Below are 25068 nucleotides of genomic sequence, written 5' to 3'. Positions count from 1 at the left end.
CTCCTTATGTCTTGAATACATTCATCTATCTGTATTTTTTGTTACTATTTGGTGGAAGGAGCGATTTAACAACAGTTGACTTGAAGTACAAAGTAAATAAAGGAATGTATCTAATTTAAAAAATCACTTTAGGAGCCTACTGGACTTTCAGAATTCTAAATTTGCTCTTTATGAGATGTTGTTGGAAACCTTATGTTTTTATTTTAGGGTACCCAGTTATTGGTTAGAACAGATTATGATAGCTGGTACCCAGGAGTACATTAAAAAATGCAGCAGATTAAGTGGTAACATTTCAGTCATTTCTTCTTTTACTTGGTTTGGTTGATAAATGTATACAAACTAAGGAATCCATTATTGGATGAGAATGGGCAAAATACCACATGATTTCGTTAACCTTGAAGCAATGAAATTATAAATCCCTATGCAAATGATGAAGGTTATCATTGTCTATCACTCCTTTTTGATACCTACAGACTGTTAATTCTTCTCTGTCCTGCTGAGTCTTATTAAAACTTTTGATTGATGTACTTTTATTTAGAATTCACCAATTTAAAACACTTGCTTCACACCCTCACCTCTAATTTAACTAGGCCATTAAACATAGTATTTTGCAAAGGGAAAAAGTCAATAGCTGTTTCTTTAAAAAAATAATAAATTGAAATGAATTTTAAAACTCTGCTTAGAGGTGAGCAACTGCTATATACTACTAGGTCTTTTGATAGTTGATTTGTTCCTTTAGTATGCAAATTTTAGGTTTACAAAGATCTACAGCTTTTGTTTAAGAAATATGCCTGGAGGCTAGATTGGTAAGCTTTAGGGAGATGTCTAGTTTGGTGTGAAATAAATAGTTGTTAAAGGATTGCAAGAATTGGGTCCCAGAACATGAAGAGTAGAGCTGAGACAGATTGAGAAAAACTGTATTTTCATTTCATTTGGCTAAAAATACCACTAAATTAAAAATGGAGACAGTGAATGATGGCAACACAAAGCAAATTCATGTGAATAAGCCTTTTTGGGGAGTAGATTTTGTGAAAAGTTCTGACTTGCTAGAAGTTTAAAGGAAGGGGTTTACTACATCCCTGACAGCTTTACAGCTTTGGGTGGAAGACTCTCTCTTGACCAAGAAGGAAGGAATAGGTCACTCTGCTGCCTAGTAAAGTCTACAGCATCACTTCTGGTCAGTGAGATGACAGATGTCATAGAATCTGCTCACTGTCAAAAGAAAAGGACTCAGGTTACTTTCTTAGATTGGCTGCTGTAGGTTAAGCAAATAGTGTAGATTTCTAGTTTTGGGGAAGCTTTGCATCACTGATCTTTTGAAATCTCTGACATGTTTTTTTCTCAAACAACTTAAAAAAAACTTAAAATATATTTCTCTGTTAATAGCTTATAGAATCCTTTCTACTTTTTTTTTTTAAAGTGTGTCTGTCTTTCGAGGTGTTTTTAAGCAACTAGGCTCTCAGAGATAGACTATTTGAACAACATTATCTACCAGTTGGAAGGGCTTCTGTGTGTAGATGTTTGTTGTGTATCTCCGCTGGTGGACAGTGAGTTCCAGAGGGCAGGGGTGATGATAGTGTGTGAAGGTGGAATGCTAGTATCCTTCATTGAGGCTAAAGTCCTAGGTCCTCCACCAGTCGGGATCATGCTATGCGTGTCTTTACATATAAATAGATTTCCATACCTTTTCCTCTCAGTATTGTTTTATTTATTTTTTGCTTTTGAACTTCAAGATTATTTTTACAACTTTTGAATTATCACTGTGTTTACCGGGTTCAGGCTTGCCTGGTGGCTCAGATGGTAAAGAGTCTGCCTGTAATGCGGGAGACCCAGGTTCAATCCCTGGGTCAAGAAGATCCCCTGGAGAAGGAAATGGCAACCCACTCCAGTGTTCTTGCCTGGAAAATCCCATGGACGGAGTTGCCTGGTGGGCTACCGTCCATGGGGTCACGAAGGGTCGGACACAACTGAGTGACTTGCACATTACTGGGTTCAAATTGAAAAAGTATGATTTCAAAGGTTAGGCCCAACACTCATATTCTTTATACACATGTAACCAGTGTTGGGCTTGCCAGGTGGCTCAGTGGTAAAGAATCTGCCTGCCAGTCCAGGAGACACAGGAGACAGGGGTTCGATCCCTCGGTTGGGAAGATCCCCTGGAGTAGGAAATGGCAACCCACTCCAGGATTCTTGCCTGGAAAATTACATGGATGGGGGAGCCTGGAGGGCAACAGTTCATGGGATTGCAAAGAGTTGGACAGCACTGAGCCGCCAAGCACGCACCAGCATTACTGTCTCTGTGCATCCTTCTGAAGGGTTTGAATAGATGGTGGCTCCGTATGAAACATGAAGGGTATGAAATACTCAGTGTCCTAGCCAGGTTTTCAGGAATGCTGTTCCATACCTCTTCTCAATCCTCTCTCTGAAGACTGAGCGTGTGTCATGAAATCCTAACTAGTCTAGTGTGGGTTTTGATTTTGGACATAATGAAGTTGTGATTCTTTGTCTTCCTGAACAGCTCTCCTGACCTCATCTCTGAAGTGAAGAGGTCTGACCAGCTGTCCTCACAGTCCCTTCCCTGCCTCAGTTCTCTATGTCCCTGACTAACTTTGAGGATTGGAGTGAACATCTCTGTGATATACTAGATAGATGCAGGCCGTGTTCATATGCCTCGGTCACATCGTTTTGCTTCATAGCATGTGTCACACATTGAAATGGTATTGCTGATAGATTTGTCTCCCATCATCCTTCCTCTCTGCTCCAAAATTAAGCTCCAGCGGGGCAAACTGTGCTTGTCTTATTCACTGATGAATTCCCAGCACCGGATGGAGCCATGCTGAGAGATGCTCAGGAGGTGAATGTCTAAACACACTACTTAAAAATTTTATTTTTTGTAACTTTTAATTGGAGGATAATTGATTTACAGTGTTGTGTTGTGGCTCAAATCACCCATGAGTATACGTGTATCCTGTCCCACTTGGGCCTCCCTCCCACCCCTGAAGGTCGTCACAGAGCACCAGACTCAGCTTCCTGTGTTATATAGAGCAGCTTCTCACTAGTTATCTGTTTTACACATGGTGAAAAACACTTTTTTTTTTGAGAGACTATATCACATAATTATTATTTGAAATAAACCATCTTTAAAATAATTTTTTTTATGATGTTCACATATTATTTATTTTTTGGTCTTGCAGCCTGTGGGCTCTTAGTTCCCTGACCAGGGATCAGACCTGCACCCACTACAGTAGAAATGCTGAGTCTTAACCACAGGACCACCAGGGAAGCCCCTGAAATAAGCCAGTTTTGAGGGTTTTTTCCTCTTCCCTTGATATATATCTTCTCGGTGTTTGTTCATTATTGTCCTTGTTTTGGTGAGACCTCAGCTCCGGATCCTGTCTTGGCTGTGAATGCTTTCCCATCTTGTTCATTGATGTATGGAAGGTTCTCTGACCTGTTCGTTTTTTCTGGTGTAGATTATTGTGACTCTGATTACTGTTTTGAACAATTCTTTTAGGAGATGTGTTTGGCTCCTCCTGTGACTTTTGTGCTAGGTAAACTGTTGGGGAGTTCCTCTTTTTTGCTTGTCATGTAGGATTCTTTTGGGATGAGTTGCTGTGTTAGTTCTGACCTTGTCAGTATGTATATACCTAAGGATTCTGATTTTAATACATACAGAAGATGCAAGTCAGAATATCCACCCTTGGGTGTATGGTGATACCGTTGTCTTCACTGTGCATGGCAGACAGAGAACATAGGGCTGTGTGAATTAAGTAACAGTTTAAACTTGATGTTATGCTCTTCCAAAAAGTAGTGTTCTTAAGGTGTTTACCCCAGATTTACAAGTGTCTGTACACCTCTACCATTTCCCTGGGGTGAAACCCCCAAATCTGGACTGATTATCCATATGCATTCCAACCTGCGTTTGAGATTTTAGACTATACTCAGCAGAGGTTCTTGACAGTTTTTTAGATTATAGACCTTTTTGCAAATCTCATGAACTATTGACCTTCTCCCTAGAGAGGAATACATTTACATAAACCCACACATTTTGCATATCTCATTCAGGAGTACATAGACTCCTGAAGGCTGTCCATGTACCAAGGTTAAGGAGCTTTAATCTAATTACTTTTTTTTTTTTAGTTATAATTAATATGGGAAATCCTTGGAAAGACTGAAAAAATCTCTTATTAATTAAGTCTCAGAATATTTTTCTTCTTAGAGGTTCTTCCATCTTGGGTTGTCCAAGAATCAGACTAGTAGATCATTCAAGTAAATTCTTGTCCAGGTAAGGATTCGGAATTCAGATTGGATTTAGTTTGAAGATACCAACTTTACTATGTCTTTTGTGATTTCACAGGTATCTCTGCATTAGCCAGGTTGGACAAATGTGAAGAGAGACATCACTGTATTTGGATCATCAGGTAAGCAAACAGGATTTCATTTTTATTTCTCCACTAATGAAGTCCTCTGGCAGTATGTGGTCATATCCTATTATCTACTCTTTCCTGCAGTGTGGGTCAATAAGATGATACATATTTCTAGGAAGAAAGAAAAATATCCTTTCTTAGGTTTATTTTATCTCATCATTATTTCATATATCACACTTCTATAGTAGATAAAAATCCCTTGCTCTTCTTTTTATGTATATACTTTGGAGAGTTGTGGACAACTCTCATATTGTTCCTTGGTTGTCAGCCAAGTTATACACATTTAATTCCTTAATCTTTCTTTGTAATTCAGTCAACTTGGCTGCTTTTTCCAGATTTCTGCCCATTTCATCTACATCATTAATAAACAGAAAACACAGGCTATCGCCTGACTTCTATACCTTTCATTCTTTTTGCTTCCTGGTTTTGCCTCATATTCCTTGCTGAAATAAAGCCAACCAGACATCACTCTCTGGACCACTTTGGCAATACATGAATGCTTTGCCTACAACTATCAGTGTCCCATGCGGTAATAGCATCAGCAGTGTATCTCAGAGGAAAGAAAGGAAATGCAAAAGGAGAACAGTGAGGAGCAAAATAATGCATTTTTTTAAAAATTATATGGCATACTTACCCTTGCCACCCAGAACAAATCATTGTACCTGAAACCTTTGTCACAGGTTTTGTTGTCCCGAGGTATTGTGCATGGGCGCTAATTTACGTAAGAGAAGCATGTATATTGTTTGAAGTTTGACCACTGTTCTCTCGGTTTCTTCTTCACATCCTCCCTCCCCCGTTGCCTTTCCCAACACTTGATTGTGACTTGCTATCAGAATCTGTGGCCGTGAACAAAACTGGGCAGGGGATCATTCTGTCAGAAATTAGATAGGCTCAGGTGGTAAATGCTCCATGCCTCCATGAGTAACATCTGAGGCAAGCGCTTTCGTTCTTGCTATTTCTGTAACAGCCGTTGGTCTTCTTTTTACAGCTGATTGAGTGGAGAAGTGTAGGAGGAAGGGACTCATAGGCCTTTGGTGCTGTTCATCAATGTTTATTAGTTTCACAACTTCTCTCCCCCCCGATTGGCAGTGAGAAGTATACTGCTTCTAGACGATGCTGAGCTTAGTGTAAAATATGCCAGCATGGGATCTGGGCTTGGCGTAGTTCATTCTTTCTTTTCATTTGGTTTGTAGGAAATGGACCTCTACCTCTCCTTATCTTGTGCATTAGAGAGAAAAAGGTCATACCTCTAGGAGCTAATGGCTGATTGGTATTTTCGGTCTTCAGATTTAGGTAGTAGATTTAGTTTAAGCTTGCAGCAGCACACACTTAGCTTTCTCATTTGTGTTAGCTTTGCTTCTAGTACAGAATTGAATAGGATAGAGAAGACGGTTTTCCTGTTTGTGTCTGTGGCAACTTTGTAGATGATTTGTGGTTTAATTCTTTAAACATTTTTGATCATTTATCACCTCTTTCCTTATAAAGGCATAAAATACTCAGATTCTAATGTTATAATCTTTTAGTCAGATTATTTAATTTTGGAAAACTCAAGGTCACAATAGCAGCTCACACAGTTGCCTCTGAAGAGTGACCTAAAATTTTTAATACTTATATCTGTTCTTTTTCTTGGTCAGATTTTATGGCCTTCCTTCATACCATCAGATTTTAAATAAGATTATGTGATGATGTATCAATCATGTACTTCTTGGTCTGTGGCCTCTTAAACAGGTAAATGTATGACTTGGACCCCTTTTAAGTCTGATTTCTTAAAATGTTAATCTCTCACATGGCTTTTAAACTGTCGACAATATTGTACTCACGCTAATTTCTTCAGGCAATTGATCCATTCTTCAGCATAACTTTTGTTTCTTGGGTCTTTTCAAGACCTGTCAAAGAAAACAAAATGCTAACCTGACTTTAAAGGGGCAAAAAAATTACCCCCCTCTGTCCTATATTATTCTTTGATCTCTATGTGCATCAAAGTGACAATCCCACACTGTCTCAATTGAGGGAGTCTAGCGCAAAAATAAAAAACAGCCTGGCACTGTTCTAGGCTGGCAGCCAAAATGTTTTGTGTAGCTTGGTTCTGGCGGTGGTTTTCATAAGGCAGAGGGTGTGCCCTCCCAGCATCACTGAAGGAAGGCGAGCAGGCCTTCGTTTTTCCTCCTTATACCATTTCTTTTCCCTCTTTTCTTCACTTGGAACACCATCATGGAAAGAAAAAAAAAAAGAAAAACCAACTTTTAAAAAAAATAGAGACATTTTCCTCACAACTTCTATGTTTACTTAATAGCATTGTTCCTTATAGAAGGTTGTGCTCAATTTGCCTTTTCCAGCTCTTCTAGAGATTTCCTTCGCAGTCGCATTTTTGCCCCACTTTTCACAAAACCCTTCTGAATATTGCTAACTTGGGTCATGTTGACACAGTATTTTTGATTGGTAGGAATCTTGTCTTGCTTCACAACTTATTGTTTGAATTGAAACTCTTGAGTAATATTTGCTTATATTATATAGATTTTTATGCCAGACTGTCTCTTGTTCAGACCAAAAAACTTGCTGTTATTTTCTATTTTTGTCTGAAACTCAGAGTCAGTTCATATCTTTTATAGATAGAATACTCATTTTTGGAATGTTTGACAAGTGTAGTTAGGTAAGCAAGTGAGCTTCCATTAATACAAGGATATGCATTAAAATTTTTTTCTTCTGAAGTCAAAATGCAAGGTAAAATACAAAAGTGTTTTTAGGTTTCCATTTTTTTCTAAATTTAGTAACCTACTATTACAAGCAATGTGAGAATGTAACATTATGATTTTTAAGTAATGATTTGAAGAAGAGACTAGATTTTCACTATGAACAACCATTCAGTGAAATTTTCTAGAATGTTCCTCGAAATGTAAATGTTTTTTGTTGTATTAAGCAAAACAAATGATTCACTTTCAAGTGATCTATTTTAAAAATTAGTGTGTGTTTTTTTAAAAATACACTCAGAGTAAGAATAAATAGGCCAAATGTGTTTTCTTAGGAGGAGATTGATATTTTGATTGACTTTTATTTTTTAAAATTGTCAATGATTTCTGGCAATGAGAAAATTCCTTTGAGAGTAAAAACTTACATAGATTTGTAAGTGTATGACAAATATGACTAAAAAGAAAGTAAACAGTGGTTTGTGTTAGAATGATTAACGTGAAACATTTTTATACATGTTGGAAAATATATCTATTATGGATACATTAAGATAAACATGTGCAATCTAAAGTTTTTTTTTTTCCAGAGATTTTTTTAAAATTTAGAACATGTTTTAAAATAATTAAAGGATTTGTAAAACAGGTATATCTGAAGTGTGCATTAAATAAACTCACCTGTTATTTTTTCTCATTCTCAAGACAGGTTCAGCAACATATTGGCTCATTACTATAACAAAACAAACAAATACTTAAATTGATTTGTACATATAATGCACATGTATTAAATGCTATGATTCTCAAGTCCCCCCCAATGCTGTGTTTTTTTTAAACTTGTATGTAAGTGGCTTTTTCTGTAGAGTAGCTCAAATGAATCTGGGTGAGGTGCTTGTTAAGTTATATTAATTACATCTTTAGGTCAACATTTTAAGCCAAAGGATCATGATGCTTTTGAGAAGGAATGCCAGTGAAACGGTTTTTTCCTCTTGGTCCAGTTAAGTGCATGACTGTCTTGAGTCCTTTGTGTCAAGGTTTGATAATATTAGAATTGGAGGTTAAAGATAATACAGACAAAAACTCTTTCTTTCTGTGTGTTCACTTATGTTGAATGTTAATTTTGTATTGAATACTGTTCATTGACTTTAAATACATTTTCTCCATTGGTATAATTTTTATTTGCAGTTAAGCCCTTTATCTGTTTTGTGGTAGGAATATATCTTTTGATGAATTAGAAACTGCAGCATGAAAATTGTGCTATTTATTTGTTTATTCTAATTATACACAGAGGCATAGTAGAAATATATCTAAGACCTATAATCTTTGAGCAGTGCTTTTGATAAATGTTACTGAGTTTTTCATTTTTGTAAGTAATAAATTCTACAGTTTTGTTTAGATCAGGCTTCATATCAAGGCTGCTATATCTTTATGATTTGATATTATGCAGTTTGCAGAAATTATGATATAGAAGCTTAGTCATTATATTTGTAGAAACATAGAAAAATAAATGTATTAATGGATGCCAGCAAAATTGGATAAATACCAAATTTATTATAACTTTATTATAGTACATACCACATTTATAATTAGAGCCAATATTTTATTTCATTTGAATTTCAGTACAGATTTTAAACCTAACTTCTGGAAAAGGGCTGTTTGATCTCAAATATTGGTAACATGTGATGACAAATAGTGATTTCTAAGTTTCTGTGGTCAAAAATATGAATGATTTTCCTTTAAGCATATAGTACATACTTCAGTGTAAAAGTCAATAGAGAGTATTGCATGAAAGAGTTTATATTAATTCAGTTGTCTGATTCTCCCCTTAGTATTTGATACATTTTAATTCCCTCTCCCAACATCTTATATCATCATTCTGTAAAATACTTTCACAAGTTTTTCATATGTTTTCTGCGGCATCTCACACTGCTCACTTTTTATCCATAGTACCATATGAATTCCCCCTTTCAGGTTTACGCTGCATATTTTAAGCTGCTGATAGTATAAGTAGATTGCAAGGTAAAGTGACATTTAGCTTTTTGAGCTAGTTGTCTCATTTTTAGCATGAGAACAGGTTTGTTTCCCTCCTCTCCCCGTTCTAAATCTTCTCATATTTCCCATTCAAGCAATCTTGCTAACATGGAACAAAGAAATTCAGAGATTTGGCTACAGCAGCAATTGAAATGCATCAAAAAGTGGCTACTACAATACAATTTTATTAATGAATGATCTACATTGGTTCCAGCTGTGTCCATGTGATTAGGCCTTCACCAGGCAACAATGGGTATTTCCCTATTGCTTTTATTTGATTTCCAAGAATGTGTCATCTGTTACATCAGCCCCTGCCAATATACCCCCTGTAAAAGTGTTTTTTTTTTTTTTCCTTCTAAATTTCTGAAGCATAAGTTGAATACTCACACATATCCCTGCTGAAATATTGTTTCTAGTGAACAGTCACCTAGGTTTATATGCCTGGTGTTACATACCAAAATTTCAGAATATAAATTAAATGTTTATTAAGTTTATCAGTAAATTTTCAGAAGTGTGGTTGCCTGGTAATGCTAAAGATAGACTATTTTCACTTTTACGTTTCCATCTTAATATTTTATTACAGTGGTATAATGTGTTATAGAGGTGGACAAGCTTGCAGATTGAAATGGGGATCGTCCAGATTGTTCCCTTCCCTGGACCATATGGTATAGTTCTAAAAGCCTTTTGTACGCTGTCTGTTCAGCTTATTGTAAACTCAATCTTTAGTGCACCTAAAAAGATAACCAAATAAAAATGGGCCTGAGAAAAAGGACTTCCTATCATGTAAGGGCCTTAGAAATATTTGTTTTAAAGGAGATAACTGCTGATGGAATTGAAGTTGAGATGACATAAACAAAGGAGACTTATTCTCTGAATTTTCTTTTGAGGTCATAGGGATTGTGGTAGATTGTCTTTGAGTGTTGATTTTAAAACCAAGGCATTTGTGTTATCTATGCTTATTATCCTTATTTCTCTCATTCTTGCTGTCTCATGAGAATGTGGATTTTAAAATCTTTTTTACAGAGGAAGTCTCTACCTATGAACAATGCCAAGGAATATATAAGCCCCAGGTTTTATGAATTATAGGTGTTTTTTTGGACTGATTTCACTGGGGATTTAGGGCTAGATTTTAGCCATTACCCATACTCACAGATAGTTGTAAAATTTCTAATTCTGTTTCCTTTTCCTCTGGCCCCTTTACCTATTATGATTCCATAATTCTATTTTAGGAAAATAGGGTAAGAGATTGCTTATTCCATATGCTAAGACTTTTTCAAAGCTGGGAATGTGAGTGATTTCTCCTGACTCTCCTCCCATTCCCGCCAGAGTGAGCTACTGTTAGAGAAGAGTATTAGACATTACCCATTGCTTCTTGGCACAAGAGATTTGAAGCTGAAATTCTCCCAAATGGGAGAGGAAAAAAAAAGAGAGCGAGCCTGTGAAGAACACGATTCTTTACTCTGTCATTATCCTGAGCCACTGAAAGGGTAACTGAGGGGAACTCAAGTGTTATTGGAATGTATAATTTTCCTCTGAATGGCCACAGTGAAATATATTTGAACACAAAAGGCAGAAAAAAGTATATGTGGCGTATGGAGTTGATGGTGGTTGAAATTAATGAATCTTTTAGCAGTGTACAATTGAAACTATCCCAAGAACAGAACATACTTAAAATATGTCCAGTTGAAACTTACATAGGGAGATAGATTACTCTCTTAGGGAGGCTACTAGAGATAGATGGGATAGTGCAGTGATGTAATAATTCTAGTGATCCATCAGTTGGATGCACAATACTTGTTGATACGTGCTTTTCTGTTTTTGGCTTCGCCACACAGTATATGGAATCTTAGTTCCCTGCTCAGGGATTGAACCTGTGCTCCCTACATTGGAAGTGTGAAGTGTTAACCACTGGACTGCCAGGGAAGTCTATATTTTCCAAGTTAAAAATTTTCAAAAAACAGAGACAATGGTTTCAAATTGGGGGAATCTTTCCTATTTTAAAAATTCTGTTAATCTTGGGGTCTTAATTCATTATGAAGATACTTTTTAAAGATGCTCACAACATTGAAAAACATAGTTTATACTTTCAAGTAAGCTAGGTTCCTCTTGTTTTCTCTCTCCATCCTCATTTCTTGCCCCTTTCTTCAGCTGTTTGTGTATATTACATATATGAGTGATCTATATCATACTGTAAGAAATGTTATTTTATAGGTTTGGGGGATTGAAAGTTTCAGTTAGGAAAAGAAGTAAAAAATCTTGTAATGACTATGCAACAAATGAATATCCATGGAAGAGTTAGAACATATTTATTTAAGTAATCTGGGTTATAGAAGATTGTAGTAAGACTGTGCACATGCAAATTCAAAATTGTTTTCATTTCTTCTAGCTAAAAAGGACTAGATCACAGCCTTCTGGCTCAAGCGAGGAATCATAGATAGTCCAACTTAAACATCTCTTTGTTGTAGCTTCCTTTTAATGGTAAAAATGCCTCTGGCTACGAGTAGCAGAAAATCTTACTGACTGTGACTTAAGTTGAGTAAAGATTTTATTTGTCTCCTGTTATAAGACGTCTGGAGGCAGTTAGTTCACAGGTAACTGATGCCATCAAGGGTCCAGGTAACATCATCCTGTTCCATTATCCTTGGTGCAAAATGCTTGCTTCTTATTCCACAGATGACATTTCTACCTATAGAAATTGTGTTTACTTTGAAGTAGGAAGAAAAGTAAAGGGAGCCCAGAAACCAAGTTTTCATGGAGAGTTTTCTCTTTTTCTTCAGTAACAGATGCTTGCTCATGGGGACTTCTGCCTACATCTCAGGGATAAAAGTGTCACATAACTACCTCTTACTTCAATTCACTTGCTCAGTTGTGTCTTTGTGACCTCATGGACTCTGCAGCACGCCAGGCTTCCGGGTCCATCACCAACTCCTGGAGCTTAACTACCTCTAGAATGAGATAAAAAGTATTTTAGGAGGCTAAGATGAAGAGAACGGACTTGTGGCTACAGTGGAGGAAGGAGAGGATGGGACAAATTGAGAGAGTAGCATTAACATATATACATTACCATGTGTAAAATAGCTAGCTAGTGGGAAGTTGCTATATAGCATAGGGAGCTCAGCCTGGTGCTCTGTGAAGACCTAGAGGGGTGGGATGCAGGGGTGGTTGGGAGGGAGGCTTAAGAGGGAGGGGATATACTTTCGGCTGATTCACGTTGTTATTTGGCAGAAATCAACACAAATTATAAAGCAATTATCTTTTAATTGCCTGTGTGTTCAGTTGCTAAGTCATGTCTGACTCTCTGCGACCTCGTGGACTATAGCCTGTCAGGCTCCTCTGTCCATGGGATTATCCAGGCAAGAGTATTACAGTGGGTGCCATTTCTTCTTCCAGAGGATCTTCTCGACCCAGGGATTGAACCAGTGTTTCCTGCTTCTCCTGCATTGGGAGTCAGATTCTTTACCACTGAGCCACCTGCGAAGTCAACCTATCTTTAATTAAAAACAAATAAATAAAGATTTAAAGGGAGAGGATCACATAAATTCCTACCATGCCAATGGAGTTCAGGAGGCCACTAGGTGCCTTTATAGAAATACAGTGCAGTTCTTTGTTTAACCCCTTCATGGATCACAGCCTTGTGTCTAAGGGGCTTGTGTAACTCAGTGAAGCTATGAGCCATGCCATGCAAGGCTACCCAAGATGAATGGGTCTTAGTGAAAAGTTCTGACAAAACGTGGTCCACTGGAGGAGGAAATGGCAACCCACTCCAGTATCCTTACGTGAGAACACCTTGGCCAATATGAACAGGCAAAAAGATATGACACCGGAAGATGAACCCCACTCTCCCCCGGCCCCCCAGGGCAGAAGGAGTCCAGTATGCTACTGGGGAAGAGTTGAGGGCAATTACTAATAGCTCCAGAAAGAATGAAGTCACTGGGCCAAAGCAGAAATGATGCTCAGTTGTAGATGTGTCTGGTGGTGAAAGAAAAGTGCAGTGCTTTAAAGAGCAATATTGCGTGGGAACCTGCAGTGTTAGGCCCATGAGTCAAGTAAACTGGAGATGGTCAAGCAGGAGATGGCAAGAGTGAACATCTACATCTTAGGAATCAGTGAACTAAAACGGACTGAAATGGGTGAATTTAATTCAGATGCCCATTATATCTACTACTGTGGGCAAGAATTAAAAAAGGTATTTTAGCTTTCGAGCCTTTATTTTGGAGGAAGGCAAGAAGGAGAATTGGAATGAGTGTCAGGTGACCCATCCTAAAGTTATCTGACATACTTTTGTATAGTTAGTTGCTTGGACTTTCGAACTTTCTGAGTACTTGGTGTAGAAGACAACTTAAGGTTTGTTTCCTTTTGACATTCAGTACAGTGTGTTTTGGTATTGTGATGTTATGTTTCTGTGACTGAGGGCAGGAACTCTAATTAGGTCATCTTGGTGTCCCTACACATAGCATAGTGCCTAGATAGACCCTCAATAAAACATTTGTTGAATGAATGAATTTTAAGAAATATATTACATTTGTTAATATTGGTATATATCATTTATACATGTAAAGGGCACAGTCATGTTTTTAATTTGTGAGGGCTTGTGGACTGAATTTTATACAGTCGCTCATTATGGCTAAGGGGACATCAGTGTAAAGATGTCAAAGTTGTTTTGAATAGAAGATACTCAGTTACAAGGCTTATAGAAAAATCCTCAGAATAACAGTACCAGTACTGTCTTTGGATTGAGTTATTCCATGGGCAAATAAAAAGATATAATTTCTTTTTAACTCCATGCATGGATCGTTGTTTAAACAAGGGTATTTTATAGTACTCATATATTAAAATTTCAGTTTTTAAAGAAATAAGCAATTTGAGTTTATTAAAAAGGCAAATAAGTCATTTGACAGTTTATGTTATTGATATTGGTTTATAGAAAGGAGTTATTAGATCCTTGTGGCTAAGAGCCCACTAAATCAGATTTTATACTAGATGGCATTTCGGGTATATTCTTTCTTTTAATTCTTAAGAGTGATAGCGTCATATTTTTCCAGTACACATGCAGATGGTTAGATACAACAGTGAAACATGTCCAAAAGAAACCCTACAAAGTCATCTTTGTATCTGCTTGCTTTGCTCTGAACTATCTTAGAAGAAAGCAGGCTACCTCTTTTTTTTTTTCCCCCAAGATCTGCAGAAGAAATGGCTCAGAGTGTATCTTGGTGGCGTGAATCAGTGCCTCACAATTCTTCCTATGTCTAACCCAAATCCTTTTTGTTGTACCTTCATTCTTTTTCTCTTACTTTGACCTCAGAGGACACAGCAAACAACTATCCACTCATCTCCCACACAACATCCCCTAGACAGCACTGTTTTTAATAAATTCCTCCCTCTTTATTCACGATGGCAGGGTTGCTGGTACCTTAATTACTAAAACAACCTGTGCATGGATAGAACTTATCTCAGAGTAGGGAATGTATTCAAGTATCTGGAACTCAAATTTTCTATCTGAGCAGTTTATAGTCACTGAAAAGAAAGGAAGCCCTTTTAACATTCAGAAGCAGTCCTGGGAGAGAATGCCTACATAATCACAATTTAGGCAAGATCATTTTCTAGATTTGGATTTGAAATTTGGGTATCCATAGCCTTTGGGTCCTTAAGATGCTGTTTTGGTCATACTTCAGGAAGTAATAATTTATAGGCCAACACTTTGAACTTAAAAATACTCCTTGTACCCATGGCTGATTCATGTGAATGTATGGCAAAACCCACCACAATATTGTAAAGTAATTAACCTCCAATTAAAATAAATAAAAAAAATACTCCTTGTAAAAAGTCAGCCCTTTCTCAATATTTTCACCTTTGTCTTCTCAGCAATTAATAGAGTTTCTGGCCTAAAGTAGGCGCTTAGTAAATACTTGTTAAATGAATTGTTTGAGTATTCCTTGGTAATGCTTCCTAATATACGTTGCTTTACACTTTTCATTTTCCCATTCTTCTTTAATTTTATGCTGTCCAGTAACCGCTCATGGTTTATTTTTTGTTGTCTTTATGTTCTCATTCAATGATATTTACAATGATTTAGAGCTTATTTGAATAACTAGACAACTCACTCTATGATGCTGCTGTAATTTTCATTTCAGGAATACCTCTTTTTTCCCCTTCACCTTTTGTGAAGGCTTCTTATAGTCTTTTGATGAGAATTTGAAACACATTTATTGAAATGCCTTGTGTGCAAAGTACTTTGCTGGGATTTGCATAGATATAAACATGGATTGTACACAAACTCTGCTGCCACAGAAACAAAATCTGGTTGGGAAGACACATACACATATACGCTATAGTGTGAGTAGGATTGTGGTAACTGCTGTTATTAGGGCGCAAGTGAAGCTGGTGTTACTACAAAGGAAGGAGCACTTACTTCTGATGGGATGAATTTGCTCAGGTACTCAGTTGTGTCTGTCTCTTTGTGATCCTGTGGAATTTTTGCAGCCTGCCAGGGTCTTCTGTCCATGGGATTGTCCCAGCAAGAATATGAGTAAGCAATTGACTTAAACCTTCATGGATGAGATGGGACTTCAGTGGAGTCTTGAACTATATTTATGTAGGAATTTGACAGGTAGCAAAGGTGAAAGGATTCCCAAAAGAAAAAACAGCACTAGTTGTGCATGATGGTGGGAATGTATATGGAATGTTTGAAAAATGGCAGGGAGTCTGTTGCGTTTGAAGTAACTGTCTATGACTGATAGGAACTGAGGCTAGAAAGGAACTCAGTGGTAAAGAATCCGCCTGCCATTGCAGGGGACACAGGAGACACAGCTTGGATCGCTAGGTCGGGAAGATCCTCTAGGAAATGGCAACTCATTCCGGGATTCTTGCCTGGAAAATTCTATTGTCAGAAGAGCCTGGCGGGCTACAGTCCGTGAGGTTACAGAGTAGGATATGACTTGGCGACTGAGCGCGCATGCACGCACATACTTGTTTCTTGTTAAGTAATTTTCTTTCTCAGGTAGAAACAGTCATTGGTTTTTACCGCCTGAACTACCATGGAAGTCTCAGTCATTGGTTTTTGAGTAGAGGATGGACACTAAAATATCTGTAAGTTTCAGAGGAAGAAGAAAGAAGACAGATTAAATGTAGTTGAGTTTGAAGATGATGAACAGGCCAAGGGCAGAAGGAATTGGGAGGGGAGGGCCTGATAGCAGAGGCCTGGGGTGGGTCAGCTAAAAGTCCTACAGGTTGTTGATTTGTTCAGAGTTGTTCAGCATTGTCCTGGCTCCCAGTGTGGCTGCTTTCCAATTTTGAGCCTTCTTTCCACTTATGTCATTTTGGAAAACTGTGAAACAGTCTTCCTTGTATCTGGGAAACGAAGTATTTTAGTCTGAATTTTTGAAGAAAGCAAAGAGAGAAGAGTTGAACAGTTGCTGAATGAAGCAACAGTATCTACACATTTCTTCAGCTCATCTTTGTTACTGGGATCTTGACCCACTGTACTTTCTGGCCCTTGGTTCATCTTCTTGAAGTAGTACTTGGTATTGGTCCCTCTTTGAGACCGAGTTCAAGTGGTTTATAACATTTTCCAGCCTGTATTGTATTTAATGTTTGGGTCATTTTAATATCATCAAACACTTAGCATAATTTTTAGAATGTTATCATTCAGTAAATGCTTATTGTTGTCACACAGACCTTCCTGCTGTCTTCACATGGTGAGCATATTCCATCTCAGGCTGTAACTCTGCCTGCTGCCTGGAAGGCTTACCATCCACACCTTCAGAGCCCCGTCCCTCTCTTCTTCTGATTTCTGTTTAGATGTCATCTCAACGTCAGTGGAATGTCCTCTGACAACTCCATATAAAGCCCTACCCTTCCCCAGCCCCTGTCCTCAGCAGCCCTTATTCTCTATTACCTTGTGTAATTTTAATTTTTCTTTATAGTACTTGCTACCATCTGATATACATTTACTTCATGATTGTCTTTTTATTCCAATTAAAAAGAAATTTCTTACAATAACAGGAACATTTGTTTTGTTGCCCAGTTTATCCCCAGGTACCCAGAATAGCAATGGGCACGTGGTAGGTGCAATGGATATTTGCTGAATGAATGAATGAATCTTTAAAAAAAAACCAAAAATTAGACTGTAAAGGAAAATAAACATTCATCTGAAGATTTGTTTATTGGTTTGTGCAAGCAGTGATTTTGTTACAGATTTTTTGATATCAAATCATTAACATTGCTCTCAGAAAAGTAAAAGCAGATTCTATTCTCTATAGATTGTGCCTGTGAAATCTAATTATGGATTAGTATTTGTTTTAAAAATATTTGAATGCCAAGCATATCCAGTTAGAAAACACTTTTATTATCCATGCCAGCTTAATTTTTAAGGCAGTGAAATGGAAGACTGTCATTTCAGCAAGTAACTTATTTTCATTTGTGAAAATGGAATATATTTTGAATATTCTAATTGATTTTTGAGGATAGTTTTACAAGAAAATAATCCTGTGTCTGTACCTTGTATATTTGCCTTTAAAAGAGAAGGAAACTAGAAATAATCATGGAAATTATGTGCTCAGAAAGGTGTGAGCCTATCTGTGACTTTGGATAAATGTCTGGAAGAAGATCACTCAGTCCCAAAGTGAAAGGTCAACCTTGGGATACTAAAAACTTTAAAAAGATCTGATTTAAAAAAAAAATATTGCGTATGTATATTGAAAGTTTGCAAAGCAATTTAGACTTTTTATCATGAGCTCAGGCTTCTCTTTTACTTTATTTTACTGCAAGTTCACTTGGACATTTTTCCAGAAATCTGAAGTTTGTAATTTGGCAGTAAAAAAGTTGGGTATCCAATCAATATTATTATATGGCTTTCAGTGTCCTAAGAATTCCCTTTTGGAAACCCATAAAAACTCATTTTTTCTCACCATAAACTTTATCTGTCACTTTTCTATAAGGTCAGAGTATTAATGTTGGAGGTGATCTGCTCTGGGACAGAGAGTCAACAAAGTGGTAATAAAGTTAAAAAATGCCACATGACACTTTCCTGGGATTAGGATTTATTTTTCATATAAAGTTCGTGCTCATTTTAAAATATGGAAAATTATGTATTGATAAGTATTTCCTTAGTGTCTCTCTAAAAATAGATGGAATGATAAACTTGCCTCCAATTTTTCATTTACATGTTTCATATATTTATTAGTACTTTTATCTTCTCTGGAGACTAATTTTTAATTACTTATATTCTTTTAGTGGTGGGTTGTTTTCTTTCTAGATTTGAAGGTTGAGTCTTGTGCTGTGCTTACTCATGTCCAACTCTTTGTGACCACAGGTACTGTAGCCCACTAGTCTATTCTGTCCATAAGAATTCTCCAGGCAAGAATACTGGAGTGGGTTGCCATGCCCTCTTCAGGGGATCTTTCCAAACCAGGGATCAAACCCAGGTCTCCCGCCTTGCAGGCAGATTCTTTATCAGCGGAGCTACAAGGGAGGCCCAAGTTTTTCAGCATAGATGATTTCAAAAGTTAAATACTATGAAATGGTTACATTGGAAAACAACTCCAGGAATAGTACAGTTATTTATTCTTACTTGAAAATGGAATATGGCGTTTCAATTGTAAAAAGTACTAGAACTTGAAAGCTGTATTTAAAAATATTGATTTACTAAGTCTAAGTTGCCATTAAGTTCAGTTCAGTTGCTTAGTCATGTCTAACTCTTTGCGACCCCATGGACTGCAGCACGCCAGGCCTCCCCGTCCATCACTAACTCCCACAGTTTACTCAAACTCATGTCCATTGAGTCGGTCATGCCATCCAACCATCTCATCCTCTGTCATCCCCTTCTCCTCCCACCTTCAATCTTTTCCAGCATCAGGGTCTTTTCCAGTGAGTCAGCTCTTTGCATCAGGTGGCCAAAGTATTGAAGTTTCAGCTTCAGCATCAGTCCTTCCAATGAAAATTCAGGACTGATTTTCTTTAGCATGGACTGGCTGGATCTCCTTGCTGTCCAAGGGACTCTCAAGAGTCTTCTGCAATACCACAGTTCAAAAACATCAATTGTTTGGCACTAGCTTTCTTTAGAGGTCAACTCTCACATCCATACGTGCTTATTGGAAAAACTATAGCCTTGACTAGATGGACCTTTGTTGGCAAAGTAATGTCTCTGCTTTTTAATATGCTGTCTAGGTTGGTCATAACTTTTCTTCCAAGGAGCAAGTGTCTTTTAATTTCGTGGCTGCAGTCACCATCTGCAATGATTTTGGAGCCCATAAAAAATAAAGTATGTCACTGTTTCCCTGTCTATTTGCCATGAAGTGATGGGACCAGATGCCATGATCTTAGTTTTCTGAATGTTGAGTTTTAAGCCAGCTTTTTCACTCTCCTATTTCACTTTCATCAAGAGGCTCTTTAGTTCTTCTTTGCTTTCTACTATAAGGGAGGTGTCATCTTCATATCTGAGGTTATTGATATTTCTCCTGGCAATCTTGATTCCAATTTGTGCTTCATCCAGTCCAGCATTTCTCATGATGTACTCTGCATATAAGTTAAATAAGCAGAGTGACAATATACAGCCTTGATGTACTCCTTTCCCAATTTGGAACCGGTCTGTCATTCCATGTCTAGTTCTAACTATTGCTTCCTGACCTGCATACAGATTTCTCAAAAGGCAGGCCATTGAGTTAATGTTTATTTTTTTATTTATGTTTAAAATAACAGTTTTATTGAGATATAATTCACATGTCATAAAATTCAGCTGTATCAAGTTTACAATCAAATTAATATTTATTGAGTATCCATTCTCCTGTTGCCTGTATCTAATACAGGAAATATCTGAGTGGTTATGAGAGGAGACAGTCTTTTAAGATAGTGTCTCTTGTAGTTGGATAGCCAATCAGTCTTTTTCTTTTCTTAAACATGTGTAACACATATGGATGATTATGCAGTACATTTTTCTGCTTTGTTAGTACAGACACTTTGGAAGTTGTGTGAAGCTAGAAGTTCTTTTCAATTTTATTCACCGTAATTGAATATTTCCTCTCATTTCAAGACCCGTACCTAATTATTTAAGGCTCAAATTAATTTTGACATTTTGCTTGAACTTGATTTAAAACTTTGAGCTCATGCTATACCTACCCATGTTCCTATTCAAAACCATAAGTACCAAAATAGTATTTTAGTTCCTAACACACTGTCTAAATATGCCTCTAGTTTTCCTACATATAGTAAATAAAGATCTTGATCTGTTTGCAATTATTTAGTAATTCAAGTACATTTTAAATTAATTATTTTATTTCAAGCATTAGACAAGCAATATGTGCAAAATCAAATTATAGTGTTTGTGACTAACCCTAACTCCACTAGTTTAGCCCTTGATGATAGTTTTTAATGAGTTTCAAATAGAAAAAGTGGTTAAAATGATTTGAAGACCACTTGCAATCTCCTGGAGGGGAGTAAGTCTTCAGAAACTGGGAAGTAGTCTGTCATTTCAGACAGTTTGGCCTCCTTCCCTAAAGTTAAGAAAAATTTATAGTTTCTTTTAATTGCAAGTTGAAACAAATTCAATGAGGATAACTTGAAGAATAAAATGAAGCACGAGAAAAACAAAATTACTCGTAGTTCTACCATAAATGATTATTTATGCCTACATGTCTGCATGTATGCATCTTCATGCTCATCTAAGTCATTTCATCATATATTTTTGTATATTCATTTCATGCAGTCATACAATAGTTGAGACATTTTCCCATGCCAATAAGCAGTTTTGTTTTTTTTTTTTTTTTAATCACACCACAGAGTATAATCTTAGTTCCTTGACCAGGGATTGAACCTGCATACCTTTTGTGGAAGTGTGGGGTCTTAACCACTGGACTGCCAAGAATTCACAGTAAACAGTTTCTATTATAATTTTTGATCATTAATCATTTGATCATCAGAGATTCCCCCCACCTCTTTTTTTTTGATATTTTGGTTGCTTTCAATTTTGGGCAAGGGCTTTAATTAAAAGATTCTTGACAAGTTGCAGAGTTAGTTCTTATAAGGAGTTTTGAATTAAAAGATATGCATAGTTTTAAAGCCTTTTGTATTATGTTCTAATGTGAAAGGACATTTTAATCCTCCCAAGCAAATCTAGCATTATGCATTAGTAGAGTAGGCACCAGCCTTCAGGACTTGAGAAGTGTCCTTTAATTCACAAACTATCCTGATTTACAGTTGACCCTTGAACAACTCGTTTGACCTGCGCGGGTCTGCATATACTGAGATATTTTTCAGTAGTAAATACCGCAGTCCTCTGGGTCTGTGGTTGGTTGAATTCACACATTGAGAGGAACCTACTATGAATTATACATGGATTAACCCCCTCTTCCTCTTGTCGTTCATGGGTCAACTGTACTTTGCAGATGGCTGAAATTTCATCATCACCTGTTGCTCCTTTGTCATATACAGGTCATCCCAGGAAAGGTAACACATTGTGCCCCTCAGACATTTACTCTAAACAATTTGAAGGAATTTATCTGATATTTTAAATTTAGGTCTTGCAAGTATAGTTTAGAAACAAAGCAGGAAAAGGAACATTCAACAAGAGAGATAATAAGCAAAAACAAGGTATTCTTTACTTCATTCAGTTCTACTAAGATCAATTGAAGAACTATTATATGAAATACATGATATTATACACCTAGTTTTAGGAGTTTAAGTTATAATCTCTCTCTACAGTGATTCAGGCTGTTTGTTGACTTTGAATGCTAATTAATCTAGTAGAGAGACTTAGAGTCCCAGATAAGGTAGGCATATATGCCAGATAGGGATGCAAGGGAGAATTAATTAACTCTCAGGCTACCTTACTCTATTTGAATGCACTATTTGCAAACCATTAACTTACTTACTTAAGAGATAGTAAGGTTGCAGAATGTGGCTTTGAGTAGTTTGCAAAGAATGCTGTGTACTGTAAGGTCTGCCTCATTAGACAAAATATTTGTATTGTTGGAATGTCTCCTTGAAAAACCATTTGATAAAGAGATAATAGTGACAAACAAGGCCACTAGATAGATAAAAGTCATAGTGCTTGCTCCAATCAGGAAACTTTGAGCTATTGCTTCTTATCTTCTTTAGTGGAAACTTTTGTGTCAGATGATATGGGCAAGCCTGTACAAAACTATGGAGAATAGTAGACCTTCTAGAAATTATCCATCCTTGTCTGCATAATGCCTTTACTTTACTCAACAGACTCATTCCTAAATACCTTCATGTTATTAAAATCCCAGTCTATTATTATCAGACTGACTCTTTTTCTTATAATAGTGAGTAGCTAATGATATGCTCCTTGTAATATTTAAAAATAGTGATACAGCTCTTATTACCACATCTATTAGCCCCAGATTTACTCAGCCCTGGTCTAAACTGGGTTTCTGGACTTTTAAAAATTTATCTGTAGTAACAATCTCTAGACTCTATCTAGAGATGATTTCATAAGTCACCAATAAATGTCTTAGACTGTTGGCAAATCAGAAGCTGCTTAAGAAATATATGACAACTAGAACAAAACCTGCTGCAGTAAACAAATGGAAGAAAATGCACTTTTAACTAATGCTATTTCTAATAAATTTCTGTATTCCTGTGGAACTTTGGAGATGAGAAGTGTTACTGAATATTTTAATTGATACATCTTTATGATTTTATTGATTTGGATTTTAAAGGACAGATTCTAATCTTGCCTTTCCCTCATATTTCCTAATACCATTTAAAAAAGCATGTTACTGCAGGGTACTTTCATTGATACAAAATGAATATTAAAATCTTAAAGGTATCTAACATCAGTACTAAGGATTTCTATTTCTAGCCCTCTAATCCTCTATGGAAATTTATCTTTTGTCTCCGAACTGTTTGCCTGATATTCTTTTGCCCCTGGATTTTGTTTTTCTTTTAAGTTGATTTCCCTCACTGATAAACAGATTGGATCGTGAGATTATGTCCTTTTTATTTTTCAGTGGAAGTGAGTAAATCCAGAACATTATGCTTAGTGACATTTATTTCAGCTCATCAGGGGAATGCCACCCATGTTTGCTTGGGTTGCTGTACTTCAAATAGGACATTGAGAATGTATTTGTGTTAGAGTAACCTTGCTATTTCAGTTTCAGAATTAACTGAAAATGTGATATGTGCCTCCTACTAGGAGAGGGAACGTCTCAACAATTTTTGGCTTAGTTAATACAGAGTAAGTTCTTAGAAGATGTTAGAGTGAGACACGCTAGCACTGGGGTAGTTAAGAACCAGTCATTTTATTTTAAATTTCTATGGTGTGTATATTTATAATTACCTTGCACAAACCAGGTCTGAGTTAAAATTTGGCATAGAAGTCAATGTAGGGTAGCAAGATAATGCCTCTGTCTAATAAAAAAATGTCAGTCTAATGATTAACCAGTTGAATCCTTCAATTATAGACTTGACTGTCCTAGGGTTAAATATTCTTATGGAGTCCAGTCAGGGAGAGAAGGTAGAGTTGCCCATGATGTGAAACATGACTTCTAAACACCTCACCAGGACTGTTGGCAGAACTGGTTTCCTTAGAAAGTGTATCATTTTGAATATGATAAAATGCTACCTCTTATATTTAGATGATGATAGAATGTGTGCATTAAGTTATGTTTGTGAGAATAAATAGTAATTAGTGGTAGTAAAGGGTGAGTATTTGTGACTTTGAATGAATTAGGAAGAAATTATCAAGGCCGCTGTTAAGGGGTTTTATGGTTTATTGACTCAACCACATTTGTTGAACAACTTCTGTTTGCTGCTTGCTGAGGGTCTAGTGGTAGCCAAGTAGACCTGTTCAGTATCCTCATGGAACTTAATATCCAGGGGAGGAAATGGGTCTTATATAATCACTCATGTAAATATGGTCTACAGGGAGTAAGTACTGAGAAGTACTACAGATTGTTTTATCAAGGGGACTTGGACTTTGTTTAATGGTGACTGTAGCAGATTATGAAATAGACTGAACATAGCCCTATGCCTGACCTCTTCCCCTCCCACTCCATACCCCATTCTTGTTATATGCATCTTGGATATTGTCCTTCATCCATCCTGTTATCCTCTTAAAAAGTTGCCAGTCTAGAGCTGGTGGGTGATGGATAAAGGTTGTGAGGGAAAGGGAGAGGACTGATTATGCTGGACTCAGGAAGAAATCACAGAAGTTTGAGATTTGTGATCCTAACTATTTGATGTTCAGTTCTGTGTGACTTCCCTGGTGGCTCAGACAATATAGCATCTGCTTGCAATGCGGAAGACCTGGGTTCGATCCCTGGGTCAGGAAGATCCTCTGGAGGAGGAAATGGCAACCCACTCCAGTACTCTTGCCTGGAAAATCCCATGGACAGAGAATCCTGGTAGGCTACAGTGAATGGGGTTGCAAAGAGTCGGACACAACTGAGCGACTTCTCTCTCTCTCTCTCTCTGTCTATGTGACTTATATCACCGATGTCCTAGATTTACAGAATAATGGGAGTTATCATTAAATATGTTTGTTGTTGTTTAGTCACTAAGTCATGTCTGACTCTTGCAACCCCATGACTATAGCCTACCAGGCTCCTCATGGGATTTCCCAGGCAAGAATACTGGAGTGAGTTGCCATTTCCTCCTCCAGGAGATCTTCGTGACCTAAGGATTGAACCTTTGTCTCCTGCAATTTGCAGGAAGATTCTTTACTGAGCCCCTGAGAGAGCCCCAATATTAACCATATTATACAATAAATGTGTTTATCATCGTATAGTGACATTTACATCCCATGAACATATACATTTATACTGCAATATATTATTTACATAATAATATGTTGTTATTTAATGCAAAAACTACCTAGACTAGGAAATGGAGGCATCTTTTACTTAGGTCGTATCATATGCCTGGAGTGAAGTACAATGGGAAAATATGTGAATATGGGGTTAGAAACTCTGAGTTTA

The 25068-nt window shown here is 37.0% G+C and overlaps 1 protein-coding gene across 10 annotated transcripts in view; it reads left to right on the top strand.

The window, feature by feature from the left end:
• The window catches only part of GTDC1 (glycosyltransferase like domain containing 1), a 453404-nt gene that overhangs the window by 75939 nt on the left and 352397 nt on the right, over positions 1 to 25068 (top strand). For all 10 annotated transcript variants that reach the window (XM_043488224.1, XM_043488221.1, XM_043488223.1 and 7 more), the window contains one exon: positions 4358 to 4421. The gene's annotated coding sequence lies outside the window, so the exon portion shown is untranslated. Of the gene's footprint in view, positions 1 to 4357; positions 4422 to 25068 lie in introns of those variants that run through there.

Source organism: Cervus canadensis, chromosome 15, assembly GCF_019320065.1.
Source record: "Cervus canadensis isolate Bull #8, Minnesota chromosome 15, ASM1932006v1, whole genome shotgun sequence".
Lineage (NCBI taxonomy): Eukaryota > Metazoa > Chordata > Mammalia > Artiodactyla > Cervidae > Cervus > Cervus canadensis.
The sequence above is the reverse complement of the archived record's forward strand: the minus strand, read 5'-3'. Positions and strand labels throughout refer to the sequence as shown.